The sequence below is a fragment of the Cyrtonyx montezumae genome, unplaced genomic scaffold, assembly GCF_038088225.1.
Source record: "Cyrtonyx montezumae isolate F1298 unplaced genomic scaffold, pur_monq_1.0 scaffold_8, whole genome shotgun sequence".
Lineage (NCBI taxonomy): Eukaryota > Metazoa > Chordata > Aves > Galliformes > Odontophoridae > Cyrtonyx > Cyrtonyx montezumae.
The window spans coordinates 22,382,971-22,405,632 of record NW_027072089.1 but is presented as its reverse complement, the minus strand read 5'-3'; positions in this window follow the sequence as shown (position 1 = coordinate 22,405,632).

Below are 22,662 nucleotides of genomic sequence, written 5' to 3'. Positions count from 1 at the left end.
GATCTTACCAAGTCATTAAGTTATGACATTAAGTCATCTGTTATGACAGGAAATAATGTGATATTAAGTGATATTTTTAATCATCCAAAATATTTAAAAAAATAGTTTTTAGATAAAAAAATTGTTTTTTATTGTTGTTTTCTCATTGAATTTTGTTTGGCTGATTGGTTTTATTCCTATATAGCTTATACTGCTATGAGGACTCTCCAATTCCAAGGAATTTCAAGAATTTATTCTTTAATAATCAGATATCTTTTAATTCCCAGTTTGACATTCAGCTACATCTTATCCCACTCACAACTACGACTTTAACCAGTCCTGCCCTGTTCCCAAAAAGACCCATCAGATGCTGGTTTCTATTCCCCTCCCTGCTAGGCAGTAATTTTCTCTCCCAGTCCTTTTTTCTTCACAAGGCAAACCAACAGAGATCTTCTAATCTCTTCTCATAAAAACAATCTGTCTCTTCTGCCAAACAATCAATATTCCAGTTTGAATTTCCTTTTGTTAGTATAAGTGAAGAGAACTTCAAAACACTTTCTGTAAGCTCCTATTAATACCTGTAGGCTGAGACACGAAGCTCAGTTGGTATATCTCAGGCTGATATGTGTCACCTTCTTGGAAGCAATCTTCCAATGGCTCAGATGTATCCTGAGTCTGGTGAGTGCACTCTGGTTTTTCTACTCCCCTGCCACGGAGCTCTCAGCAAAAGGTTCTTCCTAGTTGCTCCTGTAAGTGACCTTGTACATTTTGCTATTGAGTTACAAATTTTTCTTCTATTGCAGTCCTTAGGTAACACAGGCCTTCCTGCATTATGGTTGAAACCTCCCTATTTTGACAAAATCTCCAATTTTGTCTCATTACTACACTGACACTTTTTCTGTATCTGTCTTTATTGGAGCTACCAAGTAAAAATATGGGCAAAGGGACTGGTTGCAGTAGGGAAAGCCAGAAAATGTCATTTACAGTAAGTGCCCACATGCACCCTCTTTACCCTCTGTGAAAAGCAAGAGCTGCTTTTTATCTGTCATGCAGGTCAAGAACTTGCAAAGAAATGCTTACCACACATAAGTAAATAGACGCTCTAGTCATGACAGTTGATTAGGTCTCCGTAGTCAGGCCCTAATGATCCCTCAAGATTTCAGGCTATCTCCTTCCAACCTGATGATTTCCTTTATCTCAAACCATTGCATGGTTATCTTACCCTTAGTCAGCTCTCTACCTGTTTAACAAGTTTTCTGCTGAATCCCATCCTCTCTACTGCAATTGGTAATTTCCAGCAGAGTGCACCATTAGATGCCCAGCTGAAGTCCAAGTAGATTTGACATATCTTATTTCTTAGCTGAATAAGCAAGCCAGTTATTTTTCTGAGTAATACCAGGTTAGTTTTAGTACAAACAAGTTGAAATTTTAACTCATTTAGTTTCATGTATTTGATCATCCTTTCCTTTCAAATTCATTCCAAACTATATGTACTGTTGAGGTTCAGTTCATGAACCTGTAATAGTCTGGAACACATTTTCTCCTAATAAAGGAGCACAGGTTTGTAAATCCTATTCTCCAGTCATACTCTTCCCTCATTGAAATAATATGTAAAAATAGTAGCTGACAAGCTCTAGTTATTTAATACGGCATTGATGATTATGTGCATGTTTTCTCTCTAGGCTTGATGATATTAAACTTTATGGATTTTGATTCTGTCCCAGATGTGGAGATTTCAGATTCAGCATTTCTTTTTCATTAGATATCTTGATCTCTTTAGTGAGACAAATAATTGCTGAACATACTTAATATTGGCAAAAACAGGAAAAAATAAGAGATCTATCTGTAGGTAAATCTTAACCAAACCCCTGCACAGGAAAATGGCTTTCTTCATTGCTCTTTTCTTAGCTTTACTACTGCTAAACCTTCTGCCATTTAATTCCCTCTGCAATGGTTAATTCAGTCTGACTTCAGGTAGCTCTCTCTTAACCAACAGCTTTTCATTTTTCAAGTAGCTTTCTTTGTTGATCAATAACTTTTTCCATTCCTTGTGGGTTTTCTGTTCATTCCCTGTGGGTTCTCTGTTCATTCCTTTTGTCCTTTATGAGTACCTTTTGCTTTTAGTGTATTTGGACCTGACATTCTTTGTACATTTCTTCCCTTCAGAATTTTAGAGAGATTTTGCTGTTCAGACTTTAAAATATTCAGAACTCATCCATATTCAAGACACTGAACTTTCCAGTGTAGCTGACTTCTCTAACTGAGTAAGGAAAACTTACTTAAGGACATGCTTTTATTTAACTTTCCATTTAATTTAGAATGAAACCACTCCTGAACAAATTCAGTGATTATTTTCTGGGTACATCTTCTCATATGACTATTTCATGCTGGTCCAGTGTTTGTATGGAACCAAGCAGCTACCACATCCAGACAGAGCTGCGCCAGCAAACAGCACATTTTAGGCTGGCTCTTTCAGCTGCTGCTGGGATTTCCTTTAATGGCACAGTGTTACAGTTCCTGGCAACACTTGCTCTGTTCAATAAATGTTTGGCCAGTCTGAATCTAATTGTGTTGATTACCAACTCTACTATTACTACCACATGGAAAACAATGTGTTTATTAAGCCTTCTCAAAAACGTTTTAATTCCAACATGTTATTTTCTGCACTCTATCCTTTCCTAACAGCTTAACATATTGTTAGCGTCCAAAGCCCTGTACTACTTTCATCTTTATTTTCTTTTTTAATTTTCCTTGAGCAATTTCCCCTTCATCTCCGTGGATTATTACATTGTAAATCCAAGCTGTCTTTGACCAGTTTTCCCTTTTCTTTGCAATGACTGCTTTCACAGTCTGGGCCACGAAAACATATTTTTCAGTGTTTCTACCCAGGTGCCTGAATTTATTGTCCAATACTTGTTTCTCATAAACTTCCCTAGTCAAATAGACAGGACTGGATTTCTCCCTAGCTACTTCATCAGCATTAATTCTCCTCAGTGTCCATTCTTCTAAATTCTGATGCTCCTTTATCTGTACATTCAACAGACCTTTATCCTCATGGGAAGGGCTTTTATTTTGGAATTTGCAGAAATGGCAGGAATCTGCTGGTTTATTTATTTATTTATTTCCCTGTTGGGATCAATTCATCAGCAAAACTATTTTTTTCATGTATCCATTCATCAGATATTTGATGAATGACTTTTGGTTCTGAATAAATGACTGCAGCACAGTTTATTATAAAACCTACCCAAAACTTACATTCAAATCCACAGCAAAAGAAAAAATTAATAATAATTCCTGTGATCAGAGGCTCCTGCTCCAAAGTCAGAATTTGTTTTCCTCAGAACTGCTGGTGCTACTAATGACAAATAAAAGAAATTCACTATAACAGCAGCTGATCATAAGCATGACACAAAGGTTTAGTTAAAAATTAAAATATTGAAATTATTTTCAGAAATATTTTCTAAGATGTGTTATTTTCATATTTAACTCTTTTAACTCAGCCAGCGTCCGGAAATGTATTGACACTCAAAAACAGTAATGAGAAAAAAGTTAGTAGATTAAAAAAAAAACCCAACATCTAGACTGTTTAGGAGGAATGATGCTTTGAAGAGTATGGAGTCAGAAAATACATTCTGTCTTTTCTCTGAATGAAATGGATACACTTACAACAAAAACATCTTTTATTTTTCTGTTTAAAATTAATTTAGGTAGATTAATTGTACAGCAGTTATCTGAGTTTTTATGTCATGCAGGAAGTGTCATTTATGTGCCAGCTTTATGCAAAGAGAGAAAAGGTTGCCCTCTTAATTTATTGTAATGCATGCAACAATGAAACATGATTTAATTGAAACAAAAGACAAGAGGATAAAAAAGAACTTTTTTTTCTTTTTCTGAAAATCTGAAGCAATTGCATGCAAAGCCTCTAAGAATTTCCACATTATAAATTATATATTTATATGGAAATGGACCTCTGGCTTCTGTCCAAAATATTTGGCAAATTGAAAGCTAGATTTTGCTGTCTTTTCCTACATTGATTTGTACATTATTCCCTGAATGTTCCTGAGTAGTTCTAGGCCTTCACATAACTTAAACTACCACATGTAAGTCACATGTTGTGAAGATGTTGGGTTTCACAACCAAATGGGTGCATCTGGGAGCTGTGTACTCCCCATCTGAAAGGAAAATATATTGAAAAGGTTGATATGGTTATATTTTCAGATCACAACCAGGCTTACAGTATTCTTCCAAACTCAGAAAATTTTCCTCCCGTAAAAAAAGATCCCCTCCATACTGCTGTGAATACATGATGGCTTAAAATTGAGTGGCTTGGAAGAGGAAATAGCAAAAGGAAAGAGAAGAAAAATCCTGCTGTACATACAATGAAGTGAGAAATCCTTAACTACCGAGCTGCAAGCCTTGATTAAAAAAATGGACACAACTGCAAAAGGGAAGGAGATCACTAAAGAATAGCCAACAAAGTCTTTGTTTTGCCCATACTGAGCCCAAAAAATCGGTTCATATCTTCATAACTTCTAGGTCGACTAATTGGTTTCTGGTAAAATTATGTTGTCAGAAAATCCTGACCAGCTCCTAATTATCAGCCTTATTTCATAACCTTAGTTCAGTAAAGATCATATTGCTAGAAAGACAAGTGTTTTAAATAACTCAATTCTGACTTCACAAGATGACTCATCAAGTTTAAGGTGACTTGCTAATGAAGGTTATAACTTCAATATCAAGGAAGTGTAGGAAGACATACAACAGAACATACTTTACTATTGGCTTAGAAAAGGGCAAAGAAATATATTGTTTAACTCTTTCTTTTCAGATGAAATAATTATTGGAGAAAATGAAGAATACATGGGAACTTGAACAATAATACACACAGTCAATATTTTGCAGAGTTTACATTTCCTAAGAACTTCCTATCATAAATAATTCATAAAATATTTATTGTTATGATTATTCATCATTATTTTGCCTACATAAAATATTCCTATAAAATAACTTCTGTGGGCTTTTCTTCTATTTTGACATTATTCTAGCTTGGCTAATAAAAAAAAAAAAAAGGATTTTTCTTTGTTTGAAAGCCCTGGATTTCCACATAGAGATCTCGTGTCAAAGGGATAGCAATGCAGGTGAACACAACCTCCTCATCTCAAGGCTTTTTAAAACAAACAAACAAGCAAACAAACAACAACAATAACAAAACTAAAACTAGTGGTTTTCTCTCTGGAAATGCTTCTGTAACACATTACAAGAACTGTAAGTTGGACGTTTCATGATTCCACTCTTGTTTGGGTGTTATCTCTGTTGCTGCAACTGCCTTAACTACATTGTGGATAAAAGTGCATGCATGTATCTTAGGGCAGCAATACATGGTCAAGATTAATAGATGGATGAATAAAACTGTCTGGCACCCAGCATTTTCTGGAGCTTGGGACACCTCAATAGTGCTTACTGCCTCTACAGTGAATCATGATGCTCCATGAGACCGCTGAGTGAAGAGCACAAAAAGAGAGCAAAAGATACCAAAACATCATTTCCAACCAACCTATTTCTGGTATATGACAAAAGTTGACACTTCCTACCAGAGGAAAGGGAAACTCCATCAGAATTCTCATTTCACGGTTTCATGATGTAGAGTCTAAAATCCAGTATTCAGTGACAGAGCTGGTACTGCAGAAATCTCACAGCTAATAGGAAAAATGTTAGCTTGGTGTCATACAGAATTGGTAAAAACACTTTTTTCTACATTCCAAGTTCAATACAAAGTCTGCTGGTCTTCATACATAAGATTTCAGAAAGTGACTACAAAAACCTTTGATCCAATAGGTTACAAACTGGACTGGTATCATAAAGTCCCATAGTGTATTTTTACAGCTGAATTCAAGGCAACCGTTGATTTTGCTTTTAAATGTTCCAAGGAAAGGCAGAAGCTCCTGATAATAACTTCATAAATAAATTCTGGAATTTATATTTGCTACAGTAATGTTTTTGGAGGGCTTATTTGAACAAAAAGCCTTCGTATTGTATGGAACATGGGGTGGGCTGCATCATGAGGTGCAGCTACAGTAAATCTGGACTGAAGTTTTAGTACTCAGCTACCAATGAGCTTAGAGACACAGCTGTCTCCCTCAATCTGGAGCCCCTCCTGGAGTCTTAGTAAGTAACTGTTCCACTCATGCAGGTGCTGTTACAAGGCAGATTATAATTACATCTAAGCTGTGGTTTCATATAGGAAAACACAATACATAGAAAATATAGAAATGACTTCATACTCAACTAAGTTATTTTAAAATGAGGACTACAGCAAAACTAGAAAGCCTAGTAAAATAAAATATCACATTCACCTAATATAATTAAGGAGAGTGAGCCAAATGATTTGTTGGCTAACTGTATAATTCCCCCTAGATGGGAATAGGTCTGATCTGCAGCCAGCATTGCTATTAACATGGTTGTTCTCGCTGGAGTGTAAACTAAATTTCTCAGTTGCTTTTTGGGGGGATAAAACTTCCTGCAGGCCAGCAGGTTGCTGCCCTCTTCAGTGTGACACTAAACAGAAAAGTGAAATACCATCAGTTTTGCTGTTGATTTCAGATATGCCAGAACTTCAGTCCATGTATGTCATCCACTCTTAAATTTTAGACACACTTATCTTATCTACTGTAAGAATTTTCAATGGCTAAAAGAACCGAAAAACAACCAACCACATCTGACAGGCATGTAAATCTAGAAGCTTGGAATTTGAGGTGATGGGAAATGAGGTCTGGGAAATTGGTTCTACACTCACAGATTCTCAGGCTGCTATGGAAATCTCCAACATGATACTGCTTGATCTTAGTTCTCCCCAGCGTCAAGTGCAACATCTTCAGATTTCAGCACGAGAATGTGGTAACAGGCACACAAAAATGAGAGAGCTCTGCCTTTTTATGCTATCCTTCATAAATCACCTTTGTTTGCATAAGGCCTGAGGCAAAGTCCACTGAAATCGGTATAAGCCTTTCTACCCTGGATTGAGGCCATTATCTCTGCTTCTTCAGCTCCTTTTACTTTTGGCTGAAATGTCACGTCTCACTTAAGCGTGACAAGGGTGGCCAACAGAAGAGATGGAGCCAGCCACAGAAGCATCCTAAGAATACATGAATGAGATATGTAAATTCATAGAAAGATTCGTTTTAGAGCAGAACAGCAGAGTGAAGACGCACCAGTTGCTCTTACCCACTGATAATCTACACATTTTACACATTATTACTTTGCTGTTCTACGGCAAAAAATGTAGTTACTATAGCAACTGGTTTGTCATATGATCAGAATGCTATTTTTAATATCACTCAAAGATATATATTAACATGTATAATATAAGGACTACTTATGAGGGCTGAAAACATATATATTATCAATTTTGAGCTTATAAGAGTTTGTTCTTTCTAATTTATTTTACTTTCTGAATTTTTATTAGGCTATGCCTTTAAAGAATCTCAAAGAATGGTGTAGTAAAACTGACCTTGCATCTCATGGTGAACACATTTGCTTTTTTCTCTGTGGTGCAAGAGATTAAATGTGCCCATCAAGTTCAGAGCACATAAGAGATTTTGGCACTGTCAAGTTCCTTATGGACGTTGCCAAGAGCTTTGGCTCCTGAGTATCTTTATCTCCAGCTATCACCTTCTTTTCCTCTTTTTTTAATACCATTTTCCTGAATCATCTTATTTTTTGGAAGTCATATATCAAATGACTTAAGAACACATCTTAAAGCACCGGTTTATTCTCTTCCTGTCTTTCTCCCCTCAGACTAATATGTAAAATGTTTATGGAAATTTGTAGTCCAGATACAAATTTGTCCAAAGTGAAATAAGCTGTTTCCCGTTAACATAGATCCTCTGAAGTCTGATGTACCTGAAAGTAGTTATAGTGCCTTTCTCTTTGCTGCTAATCAGAATTAGTCAAATAATGGATTTTCAGTCTAGTGGTCAAAGACAGCATAGCAGAAGGGGATGTTTGAGAAAAAAAATAGTTTAAAAATGGTTGGGGGAAAAGCTTTATATTTCTTCTTGTCTACATTACACATAATTTCTTTTTGTGGAAAGGTGGTAACTTACTGAATTTGAAACTCCCATTCTGGGAGCAGAATACCCACATGCCTATTTACTGTAACCACCAGGGAATACACTTAGAGCAGAGGTTCTCAAGTTGCACTACCTTGCAGTTTGTTTTGGAGGCAAGTGCAAAACATTGCTATTGCTCTATTGAGCCTTAAACTATTTCAGTTCATAACTGTTCAGGGAGTGGGAAGGTTCCCAATTCAAATTATTTTGATCCTTTTATTCCCTGTGGAGACTTAATTTGCTGTCAAGACCCTCTGACTTGAAGTGATAGCAGATTTTGTTTCTCCTTCAATATATAGGTTTAACCTTACAACTCCCTTAACATAGAACTCCATCTACATCATGTCCTGTAGCCTTCAGCAAATTTATCTACAGTCCAATTCTGAACTCTCAGAGGTAACCTTGATGTGTATCTCAGGTCATTTTGTACCACAGGAAGCTTCTAGGAGTCAGTCTGTATGTCATTCACTCACAGATAGCAGAAATAGAGGTGACAGATACAGAGATGCCAGAAGTCAGAAGTACTTGCAGTGCTGTTCTTGTATGTCTGAGACCAGAGGATCATGTCAGTTCTTGATATCCTACAGGAAAAAAAGAACATTTGTCTCTCATCATACTCACATAAGTCATAGAATCTCCACTATGAGGTTGATGCTGCAACCAGACCTTTCACTGACTGGCAGACTGTGTTGGTGGTCGGCATGTATGGGCTAAAAATGTTAATAAATTGACTCCAACTAGAGTCCCAAATGCAAGTAGCTCTCTTCCACTGTCATACTGCTGTAGCAAGACTACCACAAAGCACAACAGTTCTAGGTCGCCAATCCTCATACTTGAAAATACTGAGTACGTATGATGAAATGAACTTGAATGAAATCATTCCCTCACTTGTTTTAAAAGAAGTCCAAAATTCAGCATTTCAAAAGGTCAGGGATAACGAGGAGGTTTTGGGTGAAAGAAGTTTTATCCTATTCAGTGGCTAAATTGGTTAGACAATTGAAAAAGATCTTGCTGCAGATACTGACTCTGATATCTTGGCATGGGGAATTTATATGCAATTATTTGTGCATGAGTACAGAACTATGATGAAAACCTATATAAATCCAAGTAAATATATAAATCAGAACTGCTATCATAAAAAGATCTGTTTCTATTCCAAGGCTATTATCATGGTATACAATGGAAAGCTTCATTATCTATTTACATCAAAATTCTCACAGGCCAGAATGCTTTTTCACTTTCTCTTGCCATTATGTTGTATTATGTGTGGAAATGTCATAACAACCCAAGATAATACAAGTGTTGTTAGGCAACAATGTAGTATTTTCTGGTTTTTGTTTTTAATTGAGACAGAATACAGCTACTCACTCTATGTAAGCAATCCACATATACCAAAGATTTAACACAAGTAGCAATTAGCAAAGCAATATTATTTATTGCCCAGCAAGCATTTTTCTCTATTACATACCAAAGGTTTAAAATGACTAAAGGCTACAATTACAGCATTGCAATGGTACAAGCAGCCCACATCACAGAGTAGTGCCAAAGGTTTGGTGTATGTCACCATACACTTATTCATATTTGATCTAATCAAAAATACATATGAGAAGACTGGGCAACAAAGATGCATCCATCACAACTGAGCTGGGTGAGGTCTCGGATTAATAGGCTAAATGCTCAGGATCACCTTAGGATATGTTATCTAGTGTCTTCTACAGAGTTTCCATTTGTAACTGGAGTTGGTGAGAATAACTAATCAATATCTGCGTGCAGAGTAAAATAGCTTTTTTAGTCACCTGAGGCAATGAGTTCAGAACATCTTCTCAGAAATATGAAGTGACAGTCCTGCCACTACCTTGCTGAAATAATATATTTAAGCAAACAGGCAAAGAAAATGGAAACACAACAGAGTATCATCAACCAACTCATCAAACTTTCTTGCTGAAACTGTGTCCTGAAATCTCTCTGGGTTCCTCTGGGAACAGTGGAATTTGCCAGTGACAGTGCTCAGCTTGTGAGTTTGTTAGGACATTCATCAGAGTGCATATTGCTAGTGGTTTGTTTTTGTCATTTGTGCCTAAAAATTGTTTTCAACAAGAGAGTTCACAGTAGAAGGATGTACTCTGTGCTAGGACACTTTGCATCAACATGACTATATTCTTTTTTTTCCTTCTTCATAAGAATCTTTTTCCTATGCTGAGCTAGCTGTGTTGCACTGGATGGGGACCAGATGAAAATCATTTTGCAAACCCCAATGCACAAAAAGATTCAAATAACACTTTATAAGCTATAATAAATGTGATTACCTTCCAGTGATCAGAGGAATCAGTATCTAGTTGAGCACTGCTAAGAGTGACATGTAACTACTGACCTGATGTTCAGATTTTTGGGAGAAGGCAAGAAGCATACTTGGATAAAATAGGTAATGACTGAAGGAATCAGAGTCACAGAATCATAGAGTGGCTTGGGTTGGAAATTGCACGAAGGATCATCAAGTTTGAACCCCTATGCAGGACCACCAACATCCAGATCTGCTAGTAGACCAGGTTGCCCAGGGCTCTATCCAATCAGGTATTGAACTCTTCCAGGGATGAGGAGCGGAGTTTCCTAGCCAAAAAAACACAGAAATATACAGATCCCATCAGAAATCTAATTTACATGGATTCCAAGGCTTTGCTGATCCTTGTGTGTAGAAATGGACCACAACGAGACAGAGAAAAAAACACACTTGGGACAGCTTTGTTTAGAGACAGAGTGGGCTCTGAGGAAAAACTCCTCTAGGGCAGGAGGTGCTGTTGGAGACAGGCTTAAACATGCAAATAAGAGAAGACAAATTAAACCACCCCAATCTGGAGTCATAAGTTCATAAGTTCATAAGGTTGGAAAGGACCTATAAGATCATCTAGTCCAACCATCCTCCTATCACTATCTCTACCCAACTACTAAATTAAGTCCTTTAGCACCTCATCTAAACGCTTCTTGAACAGCGCTAGGGATGGTGCCTCAACCACCTCCCTAGGCAGGCCATTCCAGTGCCTGACCACTCTTTCAGAAAAGAAATGCTTCCTGAGGTCTAATCTAAATCTTCCCTGGCGCAACTTGTGGCCATTCCCTCTCGTCCTGTCATTACTTATCAGGGAGAAGAGGCCTACCCCCTCCTCACCACAACCCCCCTTCAGGAAGTGGTAGAGTGCAATAAGGTCTCCTCTGAGCCTCCTCTTCTCCAGACTAAACAATCCCAGCTCCCTCAGCCGCTCCTCATAAGACTTGTGCTCCAGGCCCCTCACCAGTTTTGTTGCCCTTCTCTGAACACGCTCCAGGGCCTCAATGTCCTTCTTGTAGTGAGGGGCCCAAAACTGAACACAGTACTCGAGGTGCGGCCGTACTAGAGCTGAGTACAGGGGGATGATCACCTCCCTGCTCCTGCTGGCTACACTATTTCTAATACAGGCCAGGATGCTGTTGGCCTTCTTAGCCACCTGGGCACACTGCCGGCTCATGTTGAGCCGAGCATCAACCAACACCCCCAGGTCCTTTTCCTCTCTACATTCTTCAAGCCATTCTGCCCCAAGCCTATAGCATTGCATGGGGTTATTGTGGCCAAAGTGCAGGACCCGGCACTTGGTCTTATTGAACCTCATCCCATTTTTCTCAGCCCAGCTGTTCAGCCTATCCAAATCCCTCTGAAGGGCCTCCCTACCCTCAGGCAGTTTGACACATCCTCCCAGCTTTGTGTCATCTGCAAACTTACTGAGGGTACACTCAATTCCCTCGTCTAGGTCATCAATAAAGATATTAAACAAGATGGGCCCCAAAACTGACCCTTGGGGGACACCACTCGTTACAGGACGCCAGCAGGACTTAACTCCATTAACCACTACCCTCTGGGCACGGCCCTCCAGCCAGTTCTCCACCCAGAGAAGAGTGAACCTGTCCACACCACGGGCTGCCAGTTTCCTTAGGAGAATACTGTGGGAGACCGTGTCAAAGGCCTTGCTGAAGTCCAGGTAGACTACATCAACAGCCTTTCCCTCATCTACCTGTCTGGTCACCCAGTCATAGAAGGAGATGAGGTTGGACAAGCACGACCTGCCCCTGGTGAACCCGTGCTGGCTGGGTCTGATCCCTTTATTGCCATGCACGTGTCGTGTGATCTCCCTCAATAACATCTGTTCCATAACTTTCCCTGATACCGAGGTCAGGCTGACAGGCCTGTAGTTCCCCGGGTCTTCCTTACGGCCTTTCTTGAAGATGGGAGTCACATCGGCAAGCCTCCAATCTTGTGGGACCTCTCCAGATAACCAGGAATGCTGATAGATGGCAGAAAGTGGCTCGGCAATCACCTCTGCTAGCTCCCTCAGCACCCTTGGGTGGATCCCATCTGGCCCCATGGACTTGTGGCAGTTCAGATGGAGGAGAAGATCTCTGACCGTCTCTGCTTGAATCACAGGGGGTGCATTATGCACCCCGTCCCGGACTTCCAGGTCAGGGCAAGTACCATTTGGATAACTGTCCTGTCTATTAAAGACAGATGTGAAGAAGGCATTGAGAACCTCAGCCTTTTCCTTATCATCTGTGGTTATATTGCCTGCCTCGTTGAGTAAAGGAGGGAAATTTTCCTTAGTTTTTCTCCTGCTGTTAATATATTTGTAAAAGGGTTTCCTGTTCTCCTTTACAGCAGTAGCCAGCCTAATTTCAAGCTGGGCTTTAGCATTTCTAATTTTCTGCCTGCAAATCTTGGCCAGTTCTCTATAGTCACCCCAAGTAGCCTGACCCATCTTCCAGAGGACATAGACTCTCCTTTTCTCTCGGAGTCTCAACAAAAGATCCCGGTTCATCCACACTGGTCTTTTGCTCCTCCGGCTTGACTTACAGGACTCCGGGACTGCCTGCTCCTGTGCCTTTAAGATTTCCATCTTGAAGAGCATCCAGGCTTCCTGGACCCCTTTACCCTTCAGGAGCAAGTCCCAAGGGACCCTTGCAACAAGTGTCCTGAACAGGTCAAAGTCTGCCCTCTGGAAGTCCAAGGTAATAGTTTTGCTAGTCACCCTCTTGACGGCACCCAGAATAGCAAACTCCACCATTTCATGGTCACTCTGGCCAAGACAATCTCCAACCTTCACATCCCCTACTAGTCCTTCCCTGTTAGTGAAAAGTAGGTCAAGCAAGGCATCTCCCCTGGTAGGCTCTTGCACCAGCTGAGTCAGGAAGCAATCATCCACACATTCTAGAAATCTCAAGGACTGCTTCCTCTGCGCAGTATTGTATTTCCAGCATATATCAGGGAAGTTGAAGTCCCCCATGAGAACGAGTGCTGGCCATCGTGCAACATCTACGAGTTGTTTATAGAACATCTCATCTATTTCTTCATCCTGACTAGGTGGTCTGTAACAGACCCCCACCACGATGTCACTCCTAAGGACTATCCCCCTGATCCTTATCCATAGACACTCTACTTTGTCATTTCCAACCACTAGTTCTTCAACATCAAAACACTCTTTGATATAGAGAGCTATGCCACCACCCTTTCTTCCCTGTCTATCCCTTCTGAAGAGCTTGTAGCCATCAATCCCAGTATTCCAGTCATGGGAGAGGTCCCACCATGTTTCTGTAATAGCTACAAGGTCATAGTTAGCCTGCCTCACAATGGCTTCAAGCTCTTCTTGTTTATTGCCCATGCTGCGTGCACTGGTATAGATGCACTTCAGCTGAGATATCTGCCTCGCCCCTTTTTCCAGCACAGCCTCCTTAGGCTCTTTACTGGAGAGCCCTGTTTTATCCCCTTCCCCCGTCACAGCTAGTTTAAAGCTCTCTCAATGAGTCCAGCTAGCTCCTGTGCTAGGATTCGTTTCCCCCTTTGGGATAGGTGTGTCCCATCAACAGATAACAGGCCAGGAGCCGAGTAAACTGTCCCATGGTCAAAAAACCCAAAGTGTCTATCTCTACACCAACCTCTCAGCCAGTTATTCATCACTTGTGTTTTCCTAGCCCATTCTGTGTCCTTCACCGCCCCAGAAGGTATGGAAGCAAACACCACTTGTGCTCCCACCCCTTGAACTAATCGCCCTAATCCCCTAAAATCTCTTTTCATAGTTCGCAGACTTCTCTGAGATATTTCATTGCAGTCTGCCTGAACTACTAGTAATGGGTAGTAGTCGGTGGGGCGTATCAAGTCCGGGTCACTTGATCCTCCTGTGTTTGAAGTGTTAGATATTGATAGGTTCATAGGTTCATTAGGTTGGAAAGGACCTACAAGATCATCTAGTCCAACCATCCTCCTATTACCATCCCTACCCAACTACTAAATCAAATCCCTTAGCACCTCATCTAAACGCTTCTTGAACAGCACTAGGGATGGTGCCTCAACCACCTCCCTAGGCAGGCCATTCCAGTGCCTGACCACTCTTTCAGAGAAAAAATGTTTCCTCAGGTCTAATCTAAATCTTCCCCAGCGCAACTTGTGGCCATTCCCTCTCGTCCTGTCATTATTTATCAGGAAGAAGAGGCCCACCCCCTCCTCACCACATACTTTCTTGTGAACAGAATTACACCTATTATACCTGAAATGACTTCTGTAATAACTGGAGTGATCTGCAAGATGCCCAAACTGCTGGATGGTTGAATGGATTAAAAATGGAAATACATTTCACAAATATAGTAAAGCCATGAGATTACTTCACAACCATTTAAAAACTGCTCATTTTTATAGTGCAGATGAAACCAGAGTTAATTAACACTAGTCACTAGAGACAGCAGTAACTCACCTCTTTTTTTTTTTTTTTTTTGCTTGTGCTAAATGGATTGCAATTACTCCCTCAGTAATACTGTGATAACAAGGTTTAATACATAGAAAAAGTATTAACAGCATCAACGATGCATCATGGGAGAGGAGCAATTTGAAAAATAAAATGACGGTTTTTTTCTTCAGATCTGGAAATAGAAGATATATATTTACAGCATTGTTTTCTAAACCCAGAAAGATTGCAAAGATTAAATTCCAGGAAAGTTACTTTTATAATTACATCCATCTGCATTATTTTATACAGATGCTTATGATTAGGAATCTACTATTAGAACAAGCAAAGATCTTTTCTATCCACAAGCAAGGCCAGTGTCAGGAAATGGAATAAGTATTTGTTTTCTCCGCAGGTCTTTTTTTTTTAATGCTGGAATTTCATCTTGAAAGAGTTTGTTAACAAAGCTCAAAAATAACCTAAGTTCTAGTCTATCAAGTCTTAATAATGTTATTAAAGAATGTGGTAGAAAACGTTACTGACAATACTCAGGAGAATGCCTTCCCAACAGCACAGTGTGGTCAGTGTAAGCATGAGGCTGTATGAATCCCAGCATTTTCCTTACTGTCCCAAGGAAACTGTTGAATAATGCCAACACTGTCCTCCAGACCAAGTTGGAAAATGAAACTAGACATTCAATTCCCTCATCTTGGCAAATTAAATTTTGATATGCTACAAAAAAGCAGTTAAGTTGTTCTATTTACTTCAATTTGCAGTACAAATATTTTAAAAATCCCACTGTAGGTAAAAAGTGAATTCTACAGGATACAAAATGCTTTAAATTTGTAAATATTTTGTAATAATATGGCATTTTGTTTTCCAAAGGATTGTTAGAGAGGCATGCTGTAAAAATCCAGAGATGCTGCCAGAAATTAGGCAGCTGGGTGGCCTAGAAATCTCCATTACACTTTTGTTTTCTTGCCAGTTCCTCATGTCCTCTCCTGAAAGAATGTTTTGTTTTTGTTTACATAGCTCTTGTAGGCAGAATGAATAAACCTTTTTTCCCCACGCTTGCTAGTCTTCACTGATACAAAATTGGCTTTTCCATTTATGGCCTTTGGATAGGCATCTCTGAGTATTTGGTTTGACCAGAAATCAATATTCATGTCACCAGAAAAAAACCATCTTTAAGGCACTCAAAGTATTTGGAACTGTCAATCAGGTAAAACTGAAGATGAACTTTATGTGCTTTGGAAACAGAGGTCTAGATAGATATTTTAGTTAAGCTGTGAGGTACCTGCTAAAGGAAATTCTCTACAGAAAAAGCACGTTTTCATATAAAATCCTCAATTTCCTGTCTCCCACCTTCCTTCTAAGCCTACCTGTTCACTGTAGGTGTTATAGCTGTTCTGCAGAGACTCTTATGATGTCCCCATTCAACCTACACCTCTGGGGCTCTCAGGCCGAGCAGGGCAACCAGGCAAAAGGAACTCCAAAAGGGAAGCAATTTCATTTGCTGTCTGAAATATTTTGGCAGAATCTCATCAGGCATGCTTGGGAAGAGATCAGTCAACTGCCTGAGATGTTTGTGATTGTTAACTTCTTCCTAAGCAATCCAAGTATGTGGTCTTCATTGAAAACAAGAGTTCAAAATTCAAACTTTTTATCTTGTTTCTTGGAATAGTGTTGGTTAAAATTCTACATCGTTAACATATGAGGTTCTTTTTAACTCCCCAGTGTGTCAAATCAAAATAAAGTAGAAAGAAAAGAAGCAATGGATTTATTTCTAATGTTCAGAATAATTATTCTCCTTCAGGCAGAATCTAATTACAGCATGTTTCAGAGCAAAGGGAGAAAAATTCAGAAACTTATGAATTTTAAACAGAAATAGCAGCCTTTCAGTATCTAAAGGCAGACTATGAGACAGAAGGGTTCAAACCCTTAAACAGGATCTGTTGTGATAGGACAAGGGGAAACAATTTCAAACTAAAAGAAGGGAGATTCAGACTGGATGTAAGGAAGACGGTTTTTACAATAAGAGTGGCAAAGCACTGGAACAGGTTGCCCAGAGAGGTGGTGGATGCCCATCCCTGGAGACATTAAAGGTCAAGCTGGTCAAGGCTCTGAGCAACCTGATCTAGCTGTAGGTGTCCCTGTTCATTGCAGGGGAGTTGAACTAGATGGCCTTTAAAGGTCTCTTCCAACTCAAACGATAAAATAGAAAATATTATAAATGTAAAAGTAATTATTAAAAGTAAGTGTTAATAAGCCAATTCTACTGAAAGATCCTGAAAATGTGTTAAAGATTAAAAAGTTCAAGAGTTCAGACACGGATTTCATTTTCTTATACTGAATGAAAAGAACTATTTAAAGTTCTTCTTCTGTATTTAAACAGAATAAAGAAGCTGCTCTGAAGGTAATGACTCATATTTTATGTTGTTGGCCCACAGTGTCAAAGGAGGATGTTGGTGGAATGGTAGTAGAGGCTGAACCTTCCTACCAACATTCCATTGCATGTTGTTGTCATGTGACAGATGGCACCAGAGGGGCAGTCTGACAAAATGGTGTCTGAAATGGAAGTGTGGATGAATCAAAGATTTGTCATTGAATTCCTCCATTCCGGAAAAAAAAAAGCACCCAGTGACATTCATCAACATTTGCTGAACAAACAGAGACCCAACAGTTGATGTGAGCACAGTGAGGCAATGAGTGGTGTGTTTCAATGGTGGTGACAGTGACAGCGGGTCACCTCCACTGGTGCAGATTTTTATGAGCACAGCTTGCAGGTGCTCATGCCTGGAAAAAAATGCATACCTAATGCTGGTTACTGTTGAAAAACAGTGTTTTGTAACTGAGAATTTGCTCTATCAAAGTGTGTTATTGAGTTTTTTTGCATCTGTTGTAGTTTCCATGGAAATGAATAGGTGTCATTACTTTAAGAGCAACCTACATCTATATATTCTGTATATACCATATACAATAATACCTCTATAGTCCTGTTGCTACAGAAATCTTAATGCTTCATTACTAGAGTTTGTAGTAATCTTCTGCTAAAGATTAATTTTTTATATTTACCTGGAGCAATTACCAGAAGAATCAGTACAGTTGTGCCATATTAGCTTTTGTAGTGTATAACACAATTCATATGCACTGTCCACAATTTAACATCATAGATAATTTCAGCTTCTGTTTTGAAATGCTCAAAGCTTTAGTGCCTGCTAAAATATGGATATTTCTGGAAGTTTGAGGACAAATAAAAATAAAGTGCTCCACATTTTGAATTTGAAGGAATGATATATTGTAGCAAATTAAAATTAAATACTCTAAAGATATATTTGCCACAAATCTTCCATGGCCACATTCAAGTCACTATTTTTCTACATTTATGTAGATAGTGAAAGATACCCCTATACTTGCCAACTGCAGTATTTTGTGCATATTGTTAGTTATCATCACACAGTTCTTCCAAAACCTAAGAATACCTGAGAAGACATTGTATACAGAATTGTAAACTACAGATTTCCTTGTGAATCCATTTTCAGAACGTCCTCAATTACCAATCAAAAGTTTTTAGATCTGACAGGAATTGGACTCACTGATTCTTGGGGTGTCCCTTCCAACTTGGGATTTTCTATGATTCTATGATGAAAAATCTTTAGATCTGACATAAATGATTCTCTGGGCACTAACTTTGTAGAGGAACTTGAAAAGAGACTGAAAGCATTATGACACGTAATAAGCAGAGGTCTGGAAATAGCTGTGCTTACTCAGATTAAGGACAAAATTCTTTTAACTTTGAAGGGTAGTCCTTTGCACTATCGTGTTTATCTCAATAAGACATGAGTGCAACCCCTATCCCCAGCTGAGCTTGACTTTCACTGGGGCCATCCATCTTGTATGCCACCAGCACCACACAACTTGCAGTGCCTACTGGCAAGGCTTAACCAGCTGCTGTCTTCCACGGAAGAGATGTGTTCTGCTTCAAAGCAATTCCCCACTTACACAAACAATGCTGCTGTGTGTTTCAGCAGCTTAAAAAAATAGCACCGTATCACTGACATGCCACTGAACATGTCAGGAGCTGTGCCATTTCACTCCACTGAAGTGCTTTTCCTTTTATTGCCAGGCCTCTAACAAGATTATTGAAATGATTCAACAATAGTCAGGCTGAAGCTATAGATACTTGTTGAAAGTAAATAATAAAAGCATTTTATCAGAATTGCTGTCATTTTCCTTTTGAGGGATACATCTGTTTCATAAGTACATTTTTATGTGTGCCTGCCTTATGTGAACCTGCTCTAATTTAGTTACACTGATAGGTACAGTTGAAGCTCTCTTTCTAACAATATTAACAGATGAATAGGGCAGTCGTTTTCAGACAGCAATTTGCCATGGCTATGGTCAAAGTGGATTGTTTGAGATTACAACCTTGTAAGAATGAGTTATTTTATCATTATTGTTATTTTGATGTCGTTTTTTTTTTTTCCTAGGCATCCTACTGGAAATTCTTAGTTATGCAGTAATTTCAGATAAAAAATCATCATGACAAAAACTAAATGGAGGTCAAAAGATTCTTATGAGAAAGTCAGTAGTAAAATAGAACCTGCAGATACAGAAATATTCAGGGGACATCGCTCTGCATGCTGAATGCTATCTGGAAATGTAGGATGGCTCATGGCAGGCAGCTGTCCTGGAGATATGAAAACAGCCAGTGCCATTTTTAGAAGATGCAGCTCAGGAGAACTACAAAGCTCAAAGATGCATCGCTGCATTTCGATGTGAGGAGAGGAATCCATTCTTATAGATAGGACTTGGAGATTCAGGGAAAACACATACTGTTTTGAACACCAAGTGCCTTTGCAGTCAGATTCAAGCCTCAGACCTCAAACTATAAGCCCTGTTCAGGAACTGTCAGCACCAGGAGGCAACTAACCTCTGTCTCAGAAGCACCTATCCATCTTCGCTGCCAAATAAGCTTTAATCCAGCTGCCAAATAAGCTTTAATCCAACTGCCAAATAAGTTTTAACCAACAACCAATTGTCTCAAATATCTGAAGTTCCACCTCAAAGCCAGTGACTTGATACAGGAAGGAGACTCAAAGCAACATCTCTGCCTGAAAGGAAGTTAGGGTTCAAGCACACACATTCCACTTTTTGCATGACACTGCCAGTGCCTTGGGGCAGCACCAGACCTGCCTGTCCCTGCTCACCCTCGGGGGGCAACTCTTAGCCTGCCCAGGGTCCAGGACCCCATATTAGCCCCAGGAATCTCAGTTCTTGCCCTAGGGTGGCCACAGCCGGGCACATCCTTCACCTATGATAAGAGGCATAGGGAGAAAGATAGCCATTGCCAGAATAATTTACTTGTCGAAGGAATGACTTCTTCCTGGAATCAAGTTGTACAAAAGGCTAAATCTATTGTGAATGAAAATAAACTGGTAAAGACCAGTGTAAGATGAACAGCTTTTCAGAATACATATTTCATCTGCCAATAGTTTATAGCAGTCAGTGCGTTTAACTCACGTTACTTCTCTTTAGTTTTCTCTAGCTTGTAAAATTCGAGTAGAGGAAAATATCACTGCAGCCTTCTTTTCTGTAATTTAGGAGGATCCAGGAATGTGCCCAGAGGCATCCCCTAGGGACAGTGGGCTCTGAATAACATTATAACATGGCAATAATGAAATCCCTTCAGTAACCTTACTGTTTGCACCTGACTGTGAAATTCAGAAACTTTCAATAGCTGGAAACTGGGAATATCAGTGTTCTTCAATATCAGTTGCTCCCACTATCTCAAGAATATCTATTGGGAAAAACATAGGCAAAGTCTCCTCTCCTGCTTCTCAACCATAAAGGACAGTGAAACCTGACAGGGTAGGGGAAAACAGAATTGCAGAGACAGTTTAGACTGTGTCAGGAATTCTCTTTCATCGTTTTTTTTCCAATTTGTTTGGCTTTGCTTGGGAAAGCAGTGCTTTCTCTAACATTTATCTCCATCTTCCTCTCCTTCTAAGTAATTGCAAGAAGGAAAAGGTTAAACAATCCTGAGGGAACACCAAAATCAAAGTTTACATTCTGGGATATTTTCCTTAAATGTATGTCTATAAAAATGTATAAGGGAATAAGATTCTGCTGTATAGGGAAAGAGGCCATATGAGCTCAGAGACCTGGCATGATACGTGCTGTGGGGGAAACCCCCCACAAACCTTACTCCAGAGCACTGGGAAGGGGCACCAAGGAGTCCTGCATCTGCTCAGCTTCGTGGGAGCTGGCAGGAGCTTGCTGTGGGCTTCTGCAGAGCCAGAATTTTTCCCTGGGATTTAAGATCCAGCAGGGCACTGCTAAACATCCGGAAAATCTGCCACTTCTCATGTAAAGAATTGAGATGGTTTCCCCCCCTTCTCCACCATGGAGGGAAGCTGTTTACACTGTTTGTAATACATCCAAATATCTTCTTCAAAGAAAACATTTCCCTCATGAAGCATCTCAGCCAAAAACCAGGAGTAAACCCTGGCACAACTTTCCCTCTGAGATAATAGTCCTCACTGGAAAAATGTGAGAGCATCTTTCTTGAGTGGGAAAGACCTTGACATCAGTGATGTGCAATGTTAGGGTGAAAAATGCTGGTGTTTCTAAAATAAAAAACTGGTCTCTTTGCTTACCCATCTTTTTTAAATAGCTAAAGAAGCACTCAGGTTTTTTTTTTTTTTTAATATGTGTATATATGTACAGATGGAGATATACATACACATTATATACATATACATTATGTATGGTAGGTATTAAAAGCCTTAATAATTGTGGAAGATTATTTATGTTACCCCCCAAAAATAGACTAAGATCCTTGAGGGCAGAGACTTTCTTCTCCAGTCACACAAAGTTTAACACAAAGAGTCCTGAATAATACCAGAGACATCTGGGCACCACAGTGGTATAAACAATAGCTTACTCTTATTGTCCAGCTGCAATTTTTCCTGTCATGTGTGTTCACACTTTTCTTCCTAGTAACTTCTCAATACTTTTCTGCTCTTACATTTCAATAAAAAATAAGAATTCATAATGACAATTAGGAGTGATACGGAAGCCCATCTCCATTGGGCTTATGTACTGCTTATGGCAGTCGTACTGATATTTGCTTGTTCTCCTTTTCAGACTGAAGTAATGAAGCTGAAGATATGTTGAAGCTTTCCACTCCTTCTGAAGTAAAAATTTCTATAAGTGAACTGGCCTATGAGCAGCAGAAAAGGCAAAGATTTTTAAGCTAAACGTACAAATCCAGGAATCAACACTTATATTCATTTCCCACAGACCTTCACACAGTAATCTGAGTTCCTTCTTCAATCCTGTTACTCCTTACCAGCTCCAATATTAGGTGGATGAACCAAAAGTAGTCTATGTGACGTCTTTTCATTGAAATATACAACCAGCAGCTAACTGACAAATACACATCTGCTATTCAGCTGGTCAGCTACACGGTACACAGCTGCTGGCTGGGCTCGTGTTCAAGGCACACTCTCAGGGGAAGTATCAATTTTGGCCATCCTAGGTGACCGTCATGGATTTGGTACATTTCTTTCTTTGAAGTCAATTTTAGGTAGAAATTGTTTAGTTGTGTCAAAGAATAATGGGGGCAACAGGGGAAGGACTAAGATTGCACAATTGCTTTAGCCTTTTTATGTAAAGTTAAAAATGCCAACCTTCAAAATACAGCTTTTAAAAGGTACCTTTTTTTTATCCACCACATTTTCCATGAAAGTGGTTATTTTGCCACAAGGAGTAGAAAATCTGGAAAAAGACATTTTTAGACTACTTTTCTTGGGCCCGCCATCTATTTTTTTGTTTCC